General features: G+C 50.1%; 1 pseudogene across 1 annotated transcript; it reads right to left on the reverse strand.

The window, feature by feature from the left end:
- Nucleotides 1–16,145: 16,145 nt before the first annotated feature.
- On the reverse strand, nucleotides 16,146–17,081 carry LOC311428563 (olfactory receptor 14J1-like; annotated as a pseudogene). Its single transcript has one exon. The product of its transcript is annotated as an olfactory receptor 14J1-like (transcript).
- Between the last annotated feature and the right edge of the window lie 3,638 nt (nucleotides 17,082–20,719).

Genomic DNA, 20,719 nt, shown 5'->3' on the forward strand with positions numbered 1-20,719 from the left:
ATTGGGTGAATAGTTTTGTAGTGCTGAGCTGCCTGCAGGGTCAAACCACAGCAAGTCTTCTTGGTGCCTAGCGTGGAGCACAAAGGTTGAGATGACAGATCTGACCAGAGCATTTTAAAAATAAATTATTATAAGCATTAGATCAGTTTAACAGTTGCTGATCACAATATTGATCTTTCTGATCTGGGGTCTGTTGTGCTTCCTTTCAGAACTGTGTTGTATAGCACATTAGTAACTTCCATGTCATGCTGTTTGTCAGTTCTGGGGGCTGGTTTAAGGTTACTGTTTTTCTGTATTGGATAACATTGACTTCTGATAGGATCAAATTATTGCCCCCTCAATACCTCAGGAACCATCTCTTCATCTCTTGGAAACTATTAAGAATTACAGTCTTTGTCTTTTCTCCTCAGGGAGTAAATCTATGCAGGGTGGTGGGGGATGCTTTTCCCCACTTCTTCACTCTCCCTTTCTCCTTCACCTCATGCTTCTCTTCCAGGCTAATTACAATAGCTCTTCAAAGCTTTGAATATCCTTGGGATGGTCAAACCAGCATGTTCCTATTTTTAGGTCTCCTGAATACCATTCAGTTTTTGTTTAAGTTTAAACAATTACTTAAACATGCCATCCAGAGATCTGTCCAGAGGCAGGAAAGTTAGGAGTGGCAGGGAGAGTTCGAGGATCTGGGCAGACGTCTAGTGTAGTGGGCATGTCCAGTGCTTTGGAATTTCACCTCTGAGCAAGTGCAGAATCCTAAAAAAACTTGTGAAATGCTTAGAAATTTGTGTCATCATCCCAGCAATTTCAAAGAGACACAAATCACTGCAATATGCTGGTGGTTAAGGTATGCTTATGAAGCTACAGTCCACGCCTCTCAAACCACTATGACTTTTCCTGCGGGCACACTCCAGCCCCTTTGACAGGCCCAGAGCCTGTCCAAAGCCACTCCAAACCCTGCTACAGGCCCTACAGGGCTTAATGGTTAAACACATCCCTATAATAGGCCCTATAACCACTCCCAAACCTGCAATAGGCCTTGCAGCCACTCCAACTCATCCAAAAGGCCCCGCAGCCAGAACAACTCCTGTGATGGTCCCTACAGCCACTCCAGCCCCTGCAATGGGCCACATCACTGGGCCAGAGAACCAACCTAAGCCAGTATCGGTTGCCTCTACCTGCAAGAGAAAACAGTGGGTGTGAAAAACTCAGTTTTTCTTTAGAAAGGAAGGAAACTCCTACCCAGACAAGAAAGGAGGAAAAAGAAGATGAGGCAGGTTTCTCCAAAGTTGGGCCATCTTGGAAGCAGGAGGTCAAAGCAGAAGAAATCATATAAGCATCAGAAACCAAATGGTCCCTGTCCCAGGGTAAGCTACGAGGTATGGGAAAAGATTTCAGCAATCATCTTGGTGAGCACATTGTCATCTGGCTGCTCCAGTGGGGGGAGAACAGGGCCAATAGCCTGGAATTGGAGAGCAGGGAAGCCAAGCAGCCAGAATCTCCCTCTAGGGAAGGGCTGATGGACAAAGCCATTGGAAAAGGGCACAAGGAACTTACTCCCATCATGCCTGAAGGAAAGGTCTCCCTTGAAAGATCTTGTACGTCAACCAGGAAAGTGGACCACCATGCAGAGGGGTATCCATTCCTGAGGAAATTAGACATGCTGAAGGCGATCTGTAGAAACCTAGATAACAAACAGCTATCCAAAGATCCAGATGAAGTCAAGTGCACATGACCCATGTGGCAGGAGTTTGTACAGAACACACCATCATCATATGCCAACCCATTGGCAGTGATGACCAGGAAAGACCAAGAGGAACCCATGGTGGATGAATTGGCTAGCCAACTATGGCATTACAAAGAAAGTCTCTCTTCTTCCCTATGGGCCTGTGTCTCATCCAGAAAGAAACTTTCCCAAGAGGTCCAACAGCTCCAAGAGAATATGGCTTCCTCCCCACCTGCACGAACCAATAGCTCAGCTATCAGATGTAAGCATCCCTCTGCTCAAGAAAGGTAACATAGTGGGTACATACCAGTTTCTATCCTGTGCTTTTGACTGTGTGACCATGGAGAGGCCATGAGAAAATGCGATGCAAAAATTGACCTCCACCTTACAGGCACGGATACATGAAGCACAAGGAAAAACATTGTCAAAAAGTGGTTCTTCTGAGACACTTGCTGCTCCAATTTCTAGTGGTCAACCCTCCAAACAGAGTAAAGAATACTATGAGCAGGACTCGAGGGGCACAGCTTTCACCCTGGGGGAGGGAGAGGACAATCAGGTATATTGGACTTTGAGGATTATTGGCCTGGCACATCAAACACAAGACTTAACTGTATTGGAGGCTGAAGTGAGTCTAATGGGGGAGTGGAAAATGCAACGCATTGGGACTGGCCTGGAGGCTCTGTGTAACCTTGGCGTAGACTACTTCAGGAGCAGGTACTTCAAAGGTCCACAAGGGTATTGGTGGGCTTATGGCATAGCTGTCTTGGAGACAGAGGACAGGAAACAGTTGTCTACCTTGCCCACTCTTTCACAGGACCCTTCTGCAGTGGAGGTGCTGATGGCCAATGAGCAGCAGGTGCCAATCGCTACCACAACAGTGCACCTGAGGCAATATTGCACTAACAGAGACTCCCTGAGTCCCATCTATGAGCTGGAGAGCCACGGAGTGATCAGCAATACTCTCTCACTCTTTAATAGTCCCATATGGACAGTGCAAAATTCTAATGGTGAGTGGAAGAGAACGGTGCACTTCTGTGGCTTGAATGAAGTCCCACCACCACTGAGTGATGCTGTGCCAGGCATGCTAGAACTTCATTCAGTACGAACTGGAGTCAAAGGCAGCCAAGTGCTATGCCACAATTAATATTGCTAATGCATTTTTCTCCATCCCTTTGGTGGCAGTACGAAGGCCACACTTAGCTTTCACATGGAGGGGTGTCCTGCCCACCTGGAATCAACTGCCCCAGGGCTACTTTTGCCATGGGCTGATCCAGACTGCCCTGGAACACAGGGAAGCTCCTGAACACTTCCAACATACTGATGCCCCATCACATGGGGCAACACAGCAGAAGTATTTGAGAAAGGGAAGCAAATGTTCCAAATCCTTCTGAAAACCTCTATTGCCCTATAACAAAGTAAGGTCAAAGGACCTGCACACGAGAGCCTAATGCAGGCTGTCCAGGTTCTGTGGGACCCCTGCTTGGGGAAAGGTTGGGCATCGGTCAGTGTGTGATGAGCAATTCACGGTTCATCACTTGCTTTATACATATAACAATAATAAAAATAAAGTTTATTATTATTTATTATTAGTATTGTTACTGTTATTCCTATCTCTTCATTTTCTGTCCTTTTACATTATCTTTATTTCAACCCATTGTCTTTTTAGGGGTGGGTGTGAGCTAACAGCTGTGTGGTGTTGAGGTGCCTGACAGGTTAAAGCACAACATGTTTGACAACCACAGTCTAAAAGCACAAATCACCCTTGTAAAAGTCATCCTTCCTGTGTTCAGAGAAGGGCAGTCGGTGATGAATTCGGTCTGCCTCAAACACCACACCCCAGCAAAGACCCTGCTGCCTTCAGGTGCTGTCAGCCCTGAGGCCTTGGGGACACCTCGAGGGAGCCCAACGGCACAGAGCAAGCAAGCAAAGCAGGTGCTGTGCTGCTGAGCTGGGCCGGGCTCCTGGGTCCAAGGGGAGCTCCTAGCAAGCGGGCAGTGCATCACAGAGACAGTTCTGCCCAGGAGCAGCTCCTCTGCACAGCGCAGCAGGGCTGGGGGCTCTGACCGCAGGTGGCACAGGGAGAGGAGAGGAGAGAGGGCTTGGAGGCAGTGAGGAGCGCAACAGCAGAGGGCAGCGTGTGGTAGGACACATCTGCAGGCTCTTGACACTGTGAGTCTCTGGCAGCAGGGCAATGCAGGTGGGGTTGCCAGAGGGTCTTCTACAGCTGGCACATCTGATGGCTGATAGTATCTGTCAGGATGGGTCTCTCTGTTTCTGAAGTGCTTTAGAGAATGGCATTATGAGGAAGCATTTCAAGAGGAAGATTGACGCTTGGTTTATCTGAAGGGTAAGGCTTTTTCTGCAGTCTGTGTTTTGAGATTCCTGCCATGGAGGGGAGGCAGATTTCATAGTAATGGATTATTGGGTTTGTACAGCAGACTGAGACTCCTGGAGCATTGCATTGACAAATCAAAGTGCCAGTGATTAACTTTGTGAAGTCCCTTCCCACACCTCATCCCACAGACTGCACCAACATCATCATTGTGGTCCTCTCAGGTTTTATCCTAGCTGACCTTAGGAGCTGCAAACCCTCTGTGATACCCAGTGCCCTGTCTTTGAGAGGTGTCTGCAGGCCAAAGCAGAGCACACAGCATTTGCAATGAGCAGGAGCTGCCTCCTCTGCAGGCAGAGCTGCAGCACAGGAGGGTCTGCTGAGTGTCCGTCTGTCCCTCCCTGGCCTTGCCTCCCCTGGCAGCAGCACGCTGGTGTTCCTCCTGGCTTCTCCACCTGGCCGTGCTGCTGCTGTTCTTGTTTCCAGGCATTAAAAGAAGCTTGGAGACAGGTCAAGGGAGGTGACCCTCCCTGTCTACTCTGCCTTGGTCAGGCCTCACCTGGAGTGCTGTGTCCAGTTCTGGTCTCCCTGGTGCAAGAAAGACAGGGATCTCCTGGAAAGAGTCCAGCGGAGGGCCACAAAGATGATACGGGGCCTGGAGCATCCTCACTATGAGGAAGGGCTGAGACCTGGGTCTGTTCAGCCTTGAGAAGAGAAGACTGAGAGGGGATCTTATCAATTGTCCTGGTTTCAGTTAGAACAGAGTTAATTTTCTTCCTAGTAGCTGGTGGAATGCTGTGTTTTGGCTTAGGATGAGAAGAGTGCTGATAACACCCCGATGTTTTCATTGTTGAAGAGCAGTGCTTCTACCAAGCCAAGGACATCTCAGCCTTTTGCTCTGTCCTGCCAACAGGCAGGCTGGGGGTGCAGTAAGAGCTGGGAGGGAACAGACCCAGGACAGGTGACCCAAACTAGCCAAAGGGGTATTCCATACCATCTGACGTCATGCTAAACAATATATAGGGGTGGCTAGCCGGGGGGAGGGGGCCGGACTGCTCGGGGTTAGGCTGGGCATCGGTCAGCGGGTGGTGAGCAATTGCATTGTGTATCACTTGTTTGTACATATTATTATTAGTAGTACTATTATCATCATTGTATTATTATTATCATTATTATTATTATTATTATTTTCCTGTCTTATTAAACTGTCTTTATCTCAACTCACGGGCTTCACTTTCCATTTCTCTCCCCCATCCCAGAGAGGGAGGGGGGAGGGTGAGCGAACGGCTGTGTGGTGTTTAGCTGCCGGCCGGGTTAAACCACGACATCAATGTTTACAAATATCTTAGTGTGGGAGACAGAGGGATTTGGCCAACCTTTTTTCAGTGGTTTGTGGGGACAGAACATGGAGCAAATAGCCAAAACATGGAGCACAGGAAGCTCCGCACCAACATGCGAAAGAACTTCTTCACGGTGAGGGTGACAGAGCTCTGCAACAGGCTGCCCAGGGAGGTTGTGGAGTTTCCTTCTCTGGAGATATTCAAGGCCTGTCTGGATGCCTACCTGGGCAGCCTGCTCTAAGGAACCTGCTTTGGCAGGGGGGTTGGACCAGATGATCTCTTGAGGTCCCTTCCAACCCCTGCAATTCTGTGATTCTGGCTGGGGATGGGGTTTCACATGCATATGAAGTGAACCCTCGGTGTGCTTGGGGAATGGCAAATACAGGGACAGGGTGAGGTGTCTGGAGATGTGCACTCTGAGCCTGGATTCAGCAGTGTCCTGCTTCTTTTCAGGTGAACATGTGAGCATAATTATCCTACAGCTCATACACATGCCAGCAGAAGAGACCAGCCTCTATAGACAGATCGGCTGTCCCCTCTGAAAGTACAACCTGAACTAAAGGGACAGTACTTTTGCCTCTGACGATTCACAGGATTTCACTTGGAATGCAACAGAAGTGCCCAGGATTTATGCCTTACAGACAGTCCTCAGGTGTGGTGGGGCAGCTAGAACATAATATAGAAAATATAAATCCACCTATGTTCTTCATCTCTTGCTGTAGGTCAGGACTGACTCCTGCATTGTCCAGAGCAGAGTTGCCTGCTCCCATGGAGGCCCTAAGGCAGCATCACTAATATGGCATGAAAAAGACCCGCCAAAGGTCTACGGATATTTGCAGAGGGAGGCTTAAAAGAGAAATGGAAATTATTCCTCTCACATAATTCTGTGGTAAATAGTCTTCCTCTGTCTTGAGCAGGACTCCGTGGCAGAACCTGTAAATGTCCAACAGCAGCTCTGTGAGTGAGTTCCTCCTGCTGCCATTTGCAGACATGCGGGAGCAGAAGCTCCTGCACTTCGCACTCTTCCAGGGCATCTACCTGGCTGCCCTCCTGGGCAACGGCCTCATCCTCACTGCCGTAGGCTGCAACCACTGCCTCCACACCCCCATGTACTTCTTCCTCCTCAACCTCGTCCGCCTCGACCTGGGCTGCATCTCCACCACTGTCCCCAAAGCAACAGCCAATGCCCTCTGGGACACCAGGGCCATCTCCTATCAAGGCTGTGCTGCACAGGTCTTTATATTTGTCATCTTGATTACAGCAGAGTTTTATATTCTCACCATCATGGCCTACGACCGCTACGTTGCCATCTGCAAGCCCCTGCATTATGGGAGCCTCCTGGGCAGCAGAGCTTGTGCCCAGATGGCAGCAGCTGCCTGGGGCAGTGGCTTTCTCAATGCTGTCCTGCACATGGCCAACACATTTTCCCTGCCCCTCTGCCACGGCAACGCTGTGGACCAGTTCTTCTGTGAAATCCCCCAGATCCTCAAGCTCTCCTGCTCAGGTGCCTACCTCAGGGAAGTTGGGGCACTTGTCTTTAGTGTTTCTTTAGTTTTTGGTTGTTTTGTTTTCATTGTGATGTCCTATGTACAGATTTTAAGGGCAGTTCTGAGGATGCCCTCTGAGCATGGCCAGCACAAAGCCTTTTCCATGTGCCTCCCTCACCTGGCTGTGGTCTCCCTGTTTCTTAGCACTGGCATATTTGCCTACCTGAAGCCTCCCTCCATTTCTTCCCCATCCCTGTATCTGGTGGTGGCTGTTCTATACTCAGTGTTGCCTCCAGCAGTGAACCCCCTCATTTACAGCATGAGGAACAAGGAGATCAAGCATGCAGTAAGGAAACTATTTGAATACATCTTTCTTCAGCAGAAATAATGTGCATATAATACTAACAGGACACACAGGATTTCTGAAAAAAAGACTCCATGCAAATTCTAGAAAGTAATTTTCTTTATTATTATTTCCTCTAACTTGTGGCTTTGATTTAATGTTATTCTAAGTCTCTTAGTTTATTATTATTATTATTATTATTATTATTATTATTATTATTATTATTATTATTATTATTAAGTCAATAATTTCAAATACCTTTACAATCAATATTCATGTTTAAATAACGACAATAAAGAAACCCGGAGAAATTCATTGGTCTCAACTGCAATCTCTTCCCATCACCAGTGCCTCCAGCTGTGAACCCCCTCATCTACAGCATGAGGAACCTGGAACTAAAGGATGCAGTGAAGACGCCATTTCAATACATGTTCTTCAGCTTCTTCACCTATAACAATTAGCCTATAATCAGAAACACCTATTTTTCTCAGAATTTTTTTCTTAGTTTACATTTGTCTGTGTTATTATTTTCACTAACTATTGTTTCTGATATAAATAATATTATTCTTAGCCTTCTACTTGTTAAAGATTTACCTATAGAACCAGGCTTCCTGTGTAGATAAAGACAATAAAGAATCCAGCAGAAATTCATTGGTCTCAGCTGCCACGTCTTCCCATCTCCTCTGGAGCTGGGGGAGCAAACCCCGGCACGCAGGAGGGGCTCAGGGACAAGAGCCCAGCTGACACATGAACGAGCAGCCCCGGTGGCCCCCGGAGCTGCCCCTCACTGCCCGCTGGGTTCTGCCTCTCTGCTGCCTCCGGGTCGGGGCTGCTGCTTCCCTGGAGCCATGGCCAGCAGCAGGATGTGGCCTTTTCACTGCTGCTTTCTTTTGGCTTCCACATTGGTCTCTTGTGTTTCTTGTATTTGGGTTAGACTTTATATCTCATGTAATTTGATGCCAGTCCTGTTGTCTCTGCAGTGGCATCCGTGTCCCAGCAGGCAGCAGCAGGCACTGTGCAGTCCTCTGTCACAGCTGGCCTCCCTGCTAGCACCAAACAAAAACCAAACAGTAACAAAAGGGGCTGTTCAGGGCAAACCAAGAAGCCTGGATGCCTCTTCCAATGCTACTGTCTGGAATAGAGAGAAGGGGTTCCTCCCTGCTCTTCTGTTTTCTGGGCCTCTTCATGGAGTAAAGAACACAGGCTGAAAATCCCAGGGTGATCTGTGAGGGATCAAGGACTGCACCAAGAGCTCTCTTTATGGTGGCACTTGCCAAAGTAGACAACTGGATTCATCTGCATGGGACTACACCCCCTGCAGCGGGGCTGATGGCTGATGCAGGCCTGGAGAGGAATCTGGAGCTGCCAGGAGAAGTCAGAAGATCTGCAGGAACAAGGTGTTCAGTGGGCAGTGATTAGAACCTCATAAAATGAGTGATCATCCAAAAAAGGTTTTGGTAAAGGAAAAGGCGAATTTGAGGAGACAATGGGCTAAAGCAGGGCTCTGCAATGCCAGAAGTGGTGGTGAAGAGTCATCAGGCAAAGGCCCATAAGACTGCAGAGTAACTGAGGATAAGCATTTTGAAGTGCCGTGGGCAAGGTCTGGTGCAGCACATGCCTGCCCTTTGTGCCCTTAGAGACACCCCATGGTCCTTCCAAGCACAGCCCTATGCTGCTGAGCCATCAGGGCAGATGGAGAGGGGCTCAGCAGCAGAGATCCCCAAGGAGTTGGGTCTGCTGCCCCCCCGAGCAGCATTCCCGGGGGTCCCAGGGCATCACAGTCCCTGGCTCTGCACAGCAGCACTGCCAGCTCTACCTCAGGATCTCCTGTCACAGCAGGAGGAATGTGACTGTGGCAGGGACTGTGAGGTCACTTCTGTCTCTGCAGTGGATAGGGCAGCAGCAGGAACATGTCACGGAAAGGGACTGTGAGGTCACTTCTTTCTGAAGCTGACAGGTCAGCCTTGCCTTCTCCCTGGGATCTGTACTTTCCAGCTGACATCTGCCAGTGGCCCTGCTAGGCCAGCAGAAGGCACCTGGTTGGCATGCTGACTGGAGGATCCCCTCTTCCTCCATACCCAGGAGGACCCAGACAGAAAGAAGGCCCCCATATGGGTTGTCCTGTCCCTTCTGCTTGAGTCCATGACTGGAGAGCAGGAGGCACAAAGCTTGGCTGTGTGTAGCCAAGAAGCTGCAAGGCCATCAGCAGGCCCATGGCTTGGAAGATGCTGCTGAGGTGACATGTGTCTGGTTGGCTGCCAGGCTGCAAGGAGCCTGATGGGTTGGGATGCCTTTTAGGAATGGTTCCATCCTGACGGAGCTTCCATTAGTAGTAGGAAAGAGCAGGAGAGAAAGACTTCCAGGGAGTGTACCTTGGAAGTTACGCATTGGCCATGAGGAAGAAGAAATGTCCCTCAAAGGGCTGAGCCGCGGTGTCAGAGGTGACTCTCTGATCAGACCATGGCTTTGTGTTTCAAGGAACAGCTGGTGAGGGTTGACGATTCATGGGTGAAATCAAGGGATGAGAGCAAGGTGGTGAACTGAGAAGGGGGTTCTGCAGACTCCAGGAAATAGGGCAAAGTGTGGGACAGCATAGGACAGCCTGCAGAGGAGAAGGCAGAAGGTGTTGGCGCGTTTCTCCATTAAAATGAAGAAACTCCTAACATCTCTTCCATAGTTTTCTTCTAACCTTCACGCCTTGTGCAGCTAATTGCAGAACTTTCATGGTATATTTAAGAAAGAAGATTTCCAAAAGCACCTAATACAATTTTTTCTGTTTTTAAAGGCTGAATTTTGCTGCATTTCAGTTTTGAGCATCATTCTTCTATTGCTGTTCATCCAGGGTGACTTCTTTGGAGACCTCTATCAGGAGAAAAAGCAGAGTCTGGAGGTCTTACACCTCCACTGCCAGCAGTGGTCTTTGTCCCTGTAACTGCAGCCCAGCCCAACACATGAAACCCTTTCTAAGAAAAGTCAGGTGTTCTTTGGGAACAAAATAAATAATAAAATATATTAAAATAAATAAAAATAATAAAATAAAATAAAATAAAATAAAATAAAATAAAATAAAATAAAATAAAATAAAATAAAATAATTGAAATAACCATTGGAATCTGAGAAATTCAGCTTGAATATTAGTAAACACCTGGACATCCATGGTCTCTCATTGGTCTTCTGTGGAAAACTCTGGAAGAAAAGTAAAGAAAATATTTCTTCAAGTGGCTGTAGTTGTACCCACAAGCTAGGCCTCTTTTGGGAAATTGTGCCCTTCCAGTAACAGAAACATAAACAGAGTAATGTGAAAAGACCTGCCCAGTCAATAGAGTAGGGCAAAGTCATGCTTCCTGTGCTATAGATGCAGAAGGCAAAAAGAATTGCATTTTGCCTTACACTGCTCAAGGATGTGTAACCCAGGTCATGCATCTTTACCTTAGTACTGACAAGTCCATCACTAAACCAGGCTACCAAGTTCTACAGCTACACCTTGGCTCTCCAGTCAATGAACTAGCTCATGGATGGCAATCAGGGAGTCCCGGTTAGCATGATAAGGAGGAGCTGGAAGTTAGCATGACAGGAGGAGCTGGAAGCCATCGTGCGGCAGGCAGGCTACGACTTGGTTGCCATCACGGAGACGTGGTGGGACCAGTCTCATGACTGGAGTGCTGCAATGACTGGCTATAAGCTCTTCAGAAGGGACAGGCAGCACAGAAGGGGTGGTGGTGTGGCTCTCTATATTAGAGAGTCTTTCGAGGTTGTAGAACTCGAGGCTGGGAATGACAAGGTCGAGTCCCTTTGGGTTAGGATCGGCAGGGACAACAAGGCTAGCGTCCTGGTCGGGGTCTGTTATAGACCGCCAAACCAGGATGAGGAGACAGATGAGGAATTCTACAGGCAGCTGACAGAAGTTGCAAAATCTTCAGTGCTTGTTCTCATGGGGGACTTCAACTTCCCTGACATATCCTGAAAGCACAACACAGCCCTGAGAAAGCAGTCTAGGAGGTTTCTGGAGAGCGTGGAAGATAGCTTCCTGACGCAGCTGGTTAGTGAGCCTACCAGGGGTGGCACCCCACTAGACCTTCTCTTCACAAACAGAGAAGGACTGGTGGAGGATGTGATTGTCGGGAGCTGTCTTGGGCAGAGTGACCACGAAATGGTGGAGTTCTCTATTCTTGGCAAGGCCAGGAAGGGGACCAGTAAAACCACTGTATTGGACTTCTGGAGGTCTGACTTTGTGCTGATGAGGACACTGGTTGGTAGAGTCCCTTGGGAGGCAGTTCTGAAGGGCAGAGGAGTCCAGGAAGGCTGGGCGCTCTTCAAGAGGGAAATCTTAATGGCGCAGGAATAGTCTGTCCCCATGTGCCCAAAGACGAGCTGGAGGGGAAGAAGACTGGCCTGGCTGAACAGAGAATTGTGGCTTGAGCTTAGGAGAAAAAAGAGGGTTTATAATCTTTGGAAAAGTGGGCAGGCCACTAGGGAGGACTATAAGGATGTTGCGAGGCTGTGCAGGGACAGAATTAGAAAGGCCAAAGCTCATCTGGAGCTCAATCTGGCTACTGCCGTTAAAGATAACAAAAAACGTTTTTATAAATACATCAACACAAAAAGGAGGACTAAGGAGAATCTCCATCCTTTACTGGATGCGGGGGGAAACCTAGTTACAAGAGATGAGGAAAAGGCGGAGGTGCTCAATGCCTTCTTCGCCTCAGTCTTTAGCGGCAATACCGGTTGTTCTCTGGATACCCAGTACCCTGAGCTGGTGGAAGGGGATGGGGAGCAGGATGTGGCCCTCATAATCCACGAAGAACTGGTTGGTGACCTGCTACGGCACTTGGATGTGCACAAGTTGATGGGGCCGGATGGGATCCACCCAAGGGTACTGAGAGAACTGGCAGAGGAGCTGGGTAAGCCACTGTCCATCATTTATCAGCAGTCCTGGCGATCGCGGGAGGTCCCAGTTGACTGGCGGCTAGCAAACGTGACGTCCATCTACAAGAAGGGCCGGAGGGCAGACCCAGGAAACTACAATTCTGTCAGTTTGACCTCAGTGCCAGGAAAGCTCATGGAGAAGATTCTCTTGAGAGTCATCACGCAGCACTTGTAGGGCAAGCAGGCGATCAGGCCCAGTCAGCATGGGTTTATGAAAGGCAGGTCCTGCTTGATGAACCTGATCTCCTTCTATGACAAAGTGACGCGCTGGGTGGATGAGGGCAAGGCTGTGGATATGGTCTACCTTGACTTCAGCAAGGCTTTTGACACCATTTCCCACAGCATTCTCCTCAAGAAACTGGCTGCTCTTGGCTTGGACTGGCGCACACTTCGTTGGGTTAGAAACTGTCTGGATAGCCGGGCCCAAAGAGTCGTGGTGAATGGAGCCAAGTCCAGTTGGAGGCCAGTCACTAGTGGCATTCCCCAGGGCTCAGTGCTGGGGCCGGTCCTCTTTAATATCTTCATTGATGATCTGGATGAGGGCATTGAGTGCACCCTCAGTAAGTTTGCAGATGACACCAAGCTAGGTGCGTGTGTCGATCTGCTTGAGGGTAGGAAAGCTCTGCAGGAGGATCTGGATAGGCTGCACCGATGGGCTGAGGTCAACTGCATGAAGTTCAACAAGGCCAAGTGTCGGGTCCTGCACCTGGGGCACAATAACCCCAAGCAGAGCTACAGACTGGGAGATGAATGGTTGGAGAGCTGCCAGGCAGAGAAGGACCTGGGAGTGATGGTTGATAGTCGGCTGAATATGAGCCAGAGGTGTGCTCAGGTGGCCAAGAAGGCCAACAGCATCCTGGCTTGCATAAGAAACAGTTTTGCAGCAGGGCTAGGGAGGTGATCGTCCCCCTGTACTCAGCTCTGGTGAGGCCGCACCTTGAGTACTGTGTTCAGTTTTGGGCCCCTCACTACAAGAAGGACATCGAGGTGCTTGAGCGAGTCCAGAGAAGGGTGACGAAGCTGGTGAGGGGTCTGGAGAACAAGTCCTACGAGGAGCGGCTGAGGGAGCTGAGCTTGTTCAGCCTGGAGAAAAGGAGGCTCAGGGGCGACCTTATCGCTCTCTACAGATACCTTAAAGGAGGCTGTAGAGAGGTGGGGGTTGGTCTGTTCTCCCACGTGCCTGGTGACAGGACGAGGGGGAATGGGCTAAAGTTGTGCCAGGGGAGTTTTAGGTTGGATCTTAGGAAGAACTTCTTTACCAAAAGGGTTGTTAGGCATTGGAACAGGCTGCCCAAGGAAGTGGTGGAGTCACCATCCCTGGAGGTCTTTAAAAGACGTTTTGATGTAGAGCTTAGGGATATGGTTTAGTGGGGACTGTTAGTGTTAGGTCAGAGGTTGGACTCAATGATCTTGAGGTCTCTTCCAACTTAGAAATGCTGTGATTCTGTGATTCTGTGATATGATGCTGCCTCAGGTGCGCCGCCATGGTAGCCATTGGCACCTGCTGTTCTTCAACCCTCAGCAAACCCACAACAGAAGGATTCTGTGGAAGGCCAAGCAAGGTAGACAACTGTTTACTGTCCCCAGTCTCCAAGGCAGCGATGCCAAAGCCCCACCAGTAGTGCCCTCTGGAACTTCGAAGTACTCTCTTGTAATAAATGACTAAGTCCCAAATAGAATTACAATTAAAGTTTACAAATTTTTAAGCGAATAGAGGTAAGCAAACAGCACTGGGTGCACCAGGAGTCTCTGCTCAACCAAGATGCACACCAGTTACATCAAGCAGCTGGTTTTTATGCTCCTAGGCTAATACATATTCATTACTACTTCTAGTAAAGGCAGGGTTACTATAATTAGTTCCCAGAATCTGAACCCTCCCAATGGCACATGAGTAGCAGTCTCCAGTGGTCCCTCTGGGGGTTCTCTCATGCTGAAGGCTCATAGTCTTCCTCCCAGGCTTTTTTCTTTTCCTTCCTCTTTGTTCATCTTGGCCAGATGTCAGAGACTTGTGCAGAGTCCCATGCAAGCTTTCTCTTTCAGTTGTCCTTCAGCTTTCCCCTTGTCCTTAATCTCTTGGCCAGATACAGAGACTAGTGTAGTGTCCCATGCAATAGTCATAATAGTTAGCAGTTATTCTGAACCCCCCCCCAGATATCAGAGACTCAAGGTTTACCCTTCAAGCTCTCTATTGACACGAATTGCTGAAACATTCCTTACACTCTCCTGAAGCAGTATACTCCGAGGATGAACATAGCCTCCAGGCCAGTCCCAATGGGGTGTTTTTGCCATTCCTCCCCAGTTAGACTCACTTCAGCCTCCAAAACAGTTAACTCTTGGGATCCCCCTGTCACTCCAGAAATATAGGTGGGTTCTACCTCTTTAAGTCTTGATGGCGTTAGGGTACACTGTGCACCGGTGTCCAGTAGAGCCTGATACATTTGTGGGTCTGATGTGCCAGGCCATTAAATATACACAGTCCAGTAAACCCAGTTGTCCCTTTCCTCCCTGCGTCCCCCTGGCTGGAAGCAAGACCCCTTTAGTCCTGCTCATAGTATTCATTACTGTGTCTGGTAGACGGCCCACTGGAAACATGTCCCACTATGGCACTGTCACCCCATGTGGCAGGGGAGAAGGTGATGACAGCCAAGGGACGCATCTGGGTGTGGAAGGTGGGGCCCAGCAGAGACAAGGAGTCAAGACAGTGGTGTGTGCAACACCAGGAGAAGCAGCCCAAGGGGTGGTGCTGCTGGTGAGGACAAATTTGTGCCAGCAGCGTGAGTGGGCAGCAGCTGTACGCTGGTGAGGGGAGGCCAGGAAGTGCATGCCAAGAGCACTCCTGCCAGCAGAGACAAGGCCGGGGCCGGGGCTGAGGCCAAGGGGAGAGGCAGGTCCAGGGCAGGGGGCTTCAAGGGCCATGCTGAGCTCCCTGCCCCAGCAGCAACCGCACTGGCCCTCAGCAGATGTGCTGGATGGCACGCACTGGGAGGTGCTGGCGTGTATCAGAGAGCAGCAAGGAGGGCGCTGGAGAGGGCCAGGGCAAGGCGGGCAGCAGATCCCCATGCAGGGGCTGGCTGGCCCTGGACACTCCATTAGTGCGTTGCAGGTCCTGGCAGGCTGCGGTGAGGGGGCAAATGCCCTGGGCCCCCTTTCTGCTTTGACCAGGTCAGCAAGGGCCCAGTGCAGCCTCCTCTCCCCTGCCCCTCCAGCTCTGGGCTCCCTTCACGCAGTCCTGGCTCTGCAGCACCAAGCCCTGCTGGGAGCCCTCCCCTGCATGCTGCCACCACTCCCTGACGCTGCTGTTGCCCTTTGCTGGGCAATGCCCAGCCCAGCCCAGCAGCCCAGGCTGGGCTGGCCCCAGGGCAGTGCCCACTGCAGGCTGCTGCAGGGCTCTGGGCATGGCCACCACAGCCCCAACCCCTCGCAAGGTACCTCAGCTGCTGGGACAAAAGCGGCTCTGGGCCTCCCCAGCAGTCCCCAGGCTGGGGCCAGCCATGGCTCAGGCGATGGAGGTCCATGAAGCTGCAGGAGCCCTGGTCTCTTGCCTGGGAGATCCCTAGCACAGAGTATCTGTGTCCCACAGGGCCAGCACAAGAGGCCTGGCCCAGGCACAGAGCGGCTCCAGATTCCAGTCCGTGAAGCTCCAGATTGCCCCACTGAGTAGTGATGGGCAGCCCCAATGGCCAGCTGAGCTATTCCTAAATGTGACAGCAGTGCTTTTGGCCTTGAGCCCCTTCTCCATTGGGAGAATGAGATGGGATCTGAGAGCTGTGAATATCTAATGGCTTCTTTATTGTCTTTATCTACACTGGAAGATTGGTTCTTGAAGTACCGTAGATGACTAGGTCAAAATAAAAATCAATATGTAGGAGGATAAGAAGAAATTCCCTTAAATTAAAATAATACTATCACACGTTAAAAAATAAAAATTAAAAAAATAAAAAAAATCAGAAAATATTTTGTGAGATATTCGCTCAGTATTTTTAGGCTGGTGAGCATATTAATGATGCTTAAGAAGTATGTATGAAAGTAATTTCCTGAGAGCATTTTTCAGTTCCTGGTTCCTCATGCTGTAGATTACAGGATTCACTGCTGGAGGCATCACTACGTACAAAAATGCCACTGCCAGGTCTAGGGATGGGGAAGAGACGGAAGGAGGCTTCAGGTAGGCAAACAAACCAGTGCTGACAGTCATAGAGACAACAGCCAGGTGAGGGAGGCACATGGAAAAGGCTTTGTGCTGGCCATGCTCAGAGGGCATCCTCATCACCGCTCTAAAGATCAACATATAGGACACCACAATGTAAACAAAACAAAGAAATACTAAAGAAAGAGTAAAGACAAGTGCCCCAACTTCCCTGAGGTAGGCATCTGAGCAGGAGAGCTTGAGGATCTGGGGGATTTCACAGAAGAACTGGTCCACAGCGTTGCCGTGGCAGAGGGGCAGGGAAAATGTGTTGGCCATGTGCAGAACAGCTTGGAGAGAGCCACTGCCCCAGGCAGCTGCTGCCATCTGGGCACAAGCTCTGCTGCCCAGGAGGCTCTCATAATGCAGGGGCTTGCAGATGGCAACGTAACGGTCGTAGGCCATGACAGTGAGAAGGGAATACTCTGCATCAAAACAGAAGACTATGAAAGGGACTTGTGCAACACAGCCTTGATAGGAGATGGCCCTGGTGTCCTAGAGGGCATTGGCTGTTGCTTTGGGGACAGTGGTGGAGATGCAGCCCAGGTCGAGGCGGACGAGGTTGAGGAGGAAGAAGTACATGGGGGTGTGGAGGCGGTGGTCGCAGGCTACAGCGGTGAGGATGAGGCCGTTGCCCAGGAGGGCAGCCATGTAGATATCCAAGAAGAGCGCGAAGTGCAGGAGCTGCAGCTCCCGCTTGTCTGCGAATGCCAGCAGGAGGAACTCACTCACGGTGCTGACGTTGGGCATTTGCTGACATTAAACACAGCTGTCTGTTGAAGAGGATAAGGCAGAACAAGTTAGTACACACTTCTCTGAGGGAGACTTATTACAAGCCTTAGAGCACCCCCAGCCCGAGCATTTGTTTGCAGGAGAACCTTTCTGCAGCTTTCTTGCTTGAGCTCCAGCTGGTGCTGGCTGATAGTGGCACTGGGAGCAGGGGCTGCTGTGGGCTCCAGAGGAGTCCTTCCTGCTGTGCTGCAGGATGGAAGCAGGAAGATGGGAGAAACTCAAGTGCCGTCCACTTGGCACATCCATGAGCTTTTCAGTGTTGTTGTCAACAACCCAATGCAGAGCAGAGCTGCAGGTATTTTATTTTTTTTTTTTGCCCCCCCCCCTTTTTTTTTTAATTTAGCTTTCAATAACACTTCTAATGCTTATGACAGGTGTTGGATGCTTGAACTCCCTTACATTACCTGTGCACTCCCAGAGAAATCCTGTGGGTGCCAGGAGGCAAAGGGACCGTGCCTTGGTGAAGACTGACCAGTGCAGCTCTGTCACTTTTGTCATTCCTCTGAGCTACAGGACCATCCCACTCTGGTGTTTCCCTGAGGAAAAAAAAAAAAATAAAAAAAAAATTAGATGGCTGCTAATTGAGGAGAGCCACAGCAAGCCAGAAGGAGCTTGAGAGCTTCTCCTCGTTTGAGCTCTGCCTGCTCTGCTGGCCAGGCCTGCCCCACAGCCCATGGGATGCAAGGGGAGAGGAAGCCAGGGAGGGACTGCTCAAGGAGAAGGCATCTGCACTGCAGGGCATGGCCACGAGGTGCCCGAATCCCCCCTTCCACAGCGTTTCTAGCAACAGCTCCTTCTGGCCGCCTGCCCCTCTCTCTGCTGCCTGCAGCTGTTCCTGCCGGGAGCTTCTGATCTGCAACCACCTCTTCTTTCCCCCTGCCCATGCTCACAGACCCCATCCCATGCGGCTGTGCTCAGCGCTGCCCTGCAGCACCCTGCCACCAACAGGACCCTGCCAAGGGGCACCTCCATGGCTGCAGGAGCTACGGGGTAGCTGACAGAGAGCCTGGCATAGGTGGCCACGGCAGGGTGTTCTGGTCTGACTGGGGGCACCTGGCTTAGGGCACTCCAAGGGGCTTCTGCCAGACGTCCTCACCTCTCAGTGCAATCCAGCAGGACTCTCAAAGCCTACTGCATTGTCCACTGCCTTCCCAGAAACAAGACCCAGGAGGAGACCCTTCCAGGACCTGCAGCTGCATGGCCTTGCAGCCAGACACTTACCTCGTCAAGGGCTGTGCAGATTTCTCCTGCGGTCAGCGCTCAGCATCCTCCCTCTCCCAACTGCCTCCAAGCCCTCTCTCCTTCTCTCCTCTCCCCATGCCAGCTGTGGTCAGAGCCCCCAGCCCTACTGCACTTTGCAGAGGAGCTGCTCTTGGGCAGAGCTGTCTCTCTGCACCAGGGCCTCTTGCCAGGAGCTCTCTCTGTCCCAGGAGCCCGGCCCAGCTCAGCAACCCAAGGCATTGTAATTACTCCTCTGGGGGCTTTGATGATGAGCCCACAGACCTCAAGTACTAAGAGACAATTGAAGACATCTCTTCAGAAGTCCATGTCAGATGTATATTTCCTGGAGTGTCCCCCTGATGGCCAGCACTGACACAGCTCCCCCTCGGAGCTCGTTAGAGTAGAACATTGGAGGCAGTGAGGACAAGGAGACAAAGGCAATGTGAAGGTGACACTGAGGTGTAGACGAAGTGGATGCGTTTCACCAAGCACAAGGGCCAAACCTTGACACCCTGCCTCTGGGAGAGAGAACCTTTCCCTTTACACCTTGCTCAGGGCTCTTCCTGGGGCAGTAGGAGATGGGGATGTGCATTGCCAAGTTCAGGAGAATGGTACAACCCCTTCCTGGTTCATGGGTAGGGGCAAGGAGACAATGAGGCCCTGGTGCTCTCTCCTCGTAGGTCTCACTGGCAGAGACAACAGCCATAGCCATAGACACAAAGACCTGGGTCCTGTTGGGACTTTCAGCCTTTCCATAGCCCTAGCTCCTCTCCAGATCAGGATATTGTAGGGACTCCCATGTACCTCTTTACCAGCTAGCTGTAGACACTTGTCCATGTGGTGTCACACTGGATGTGAGCTGAGTCTGACAATCCAGATCTTCTTGGTGGCTATGCTCCTCATAAGGCAGCTCTGTAGGAAGCTGGCCTGGTTCCTGGTGAGCAGGCACTACTGCTCGTATGGCATCCCTCGTGGTGCCCTGGGCACTGCTCACTCAGCACAGTCCCAGTCTGCCCTGATGTGTGGGATTCCTCTTCCTCCAGTGCAGGACTGGGCTCTTCTCCTTCTCAATGTCAAGAAGTTTGTATAGGGAAAATCCTGCAGTTCTCAAGGTTCCTCTGGACAGATGCCACATTCTGTCAGCTGTTAATATCTGCAGGGAGATGTCTCATTCTAATTGTGCTCTCACAAGATAACAGTATCAGCAGTTGTAGGAGAGTGTGAACAGTAGAGGAGTAACTAGTTGAATGGAGCTGCAGAACAGGCTCACAGAAGGGTAGAGGATGGAAGGTTGCCCAGTTCCATTTTTTCTGTGCTTCTCATGTATGCTGTCATTTTCTCTGAAGCCCTATCATTTTCTCTGGAGTCCTAAATGTTGTTAGGCTGGGCAAAGAAAAAAAATTAGAATGGCCAAAACCCAGCTGGAGCTCAATATGTCTATTACTGTTAAAGACAATAAAAATGGTTTTTGTTTGTTTGTTCATTTGAATTAAAAGAGATGATGAAAAGGCTGAGGTACTCAGTGCATTCTTTACCTCAGTGTTTTGCAGCAAGACCAGTTGTTACCCTGATACTCTGCCCCTGAGCTGGTAGATAAGGACCTCGAACAGAATGAAGCTCTCATAATCCATGAGGAAATGGTTAGAGAACTGCTACTCCACCCAGATATGCAGACGTATAGGGGGCTAGATGGGATCCACCCATTGGTACTGAGGGAGCTGGCTGAAGTACTCACCAAGCCATTTTCCATCATTTTTCAGCAGTCCTGGCTATCAGGGGAGGTCCCTGTCAACTGTCAACTAGCAAATATGATGGATATCTACAAGAAGAGACAGAAGGATGATCCGAGAACTAGAGGCCTGTCAGTCTGACCTCTGAGCCAGGGAAACTCATGGAGCAGATTATCTTGAGTACCATCACACAACAGGACAACCAGCTGATCAGGCCCTTTGATAAGCCCAGTTGAGTTTATCAAAGCAGGACCTGCTTGACAAATCAGATCTAAATCTATGAGAAGGTGATGTGCTCAGTGGACAAGGGAAAGGCTGTGGATGTGGTCTACCTAAACTTCAATAAGGCTTTTGAAACCATTTCCCACAGCATTCTTCCAGAGGATCTGGCTGCTGAAGGCCTGGAAAGAATTACGTTTCATTGGGTTAAAAACTGGCTGTGTGGCTGGGTCCAAAGATTTGCGGTGAATGGATATAAATGTACCTGCAGGTGAGAGCAAGGCCAGTTTATAGACCTGTGCCAGGTCTATAAACCAAAGCTAATCCAAGGAAAGCATGGCCTGATAAAGCAAAAGAAAGCATGGCCAGGGAAGGCAAAGCTGAGCAAGTCAAAGCAGAGCAAGGGAATGTAGAAAAAGAAAAAGC

Source organism: Aythya ferina, assembly GCF_964211825.1.
Source record: "Aythya ferina genome assembly, contig: HAP1_SCAFFOLD_94, whole genome shotgun sequence".
In the NCBI taxonomy this organism is placed as follows: Eukaryota; Metazoa; Chordata; class Aves; order Anseriformes; family Anatidae; genus Aythya; species Aythya ferina.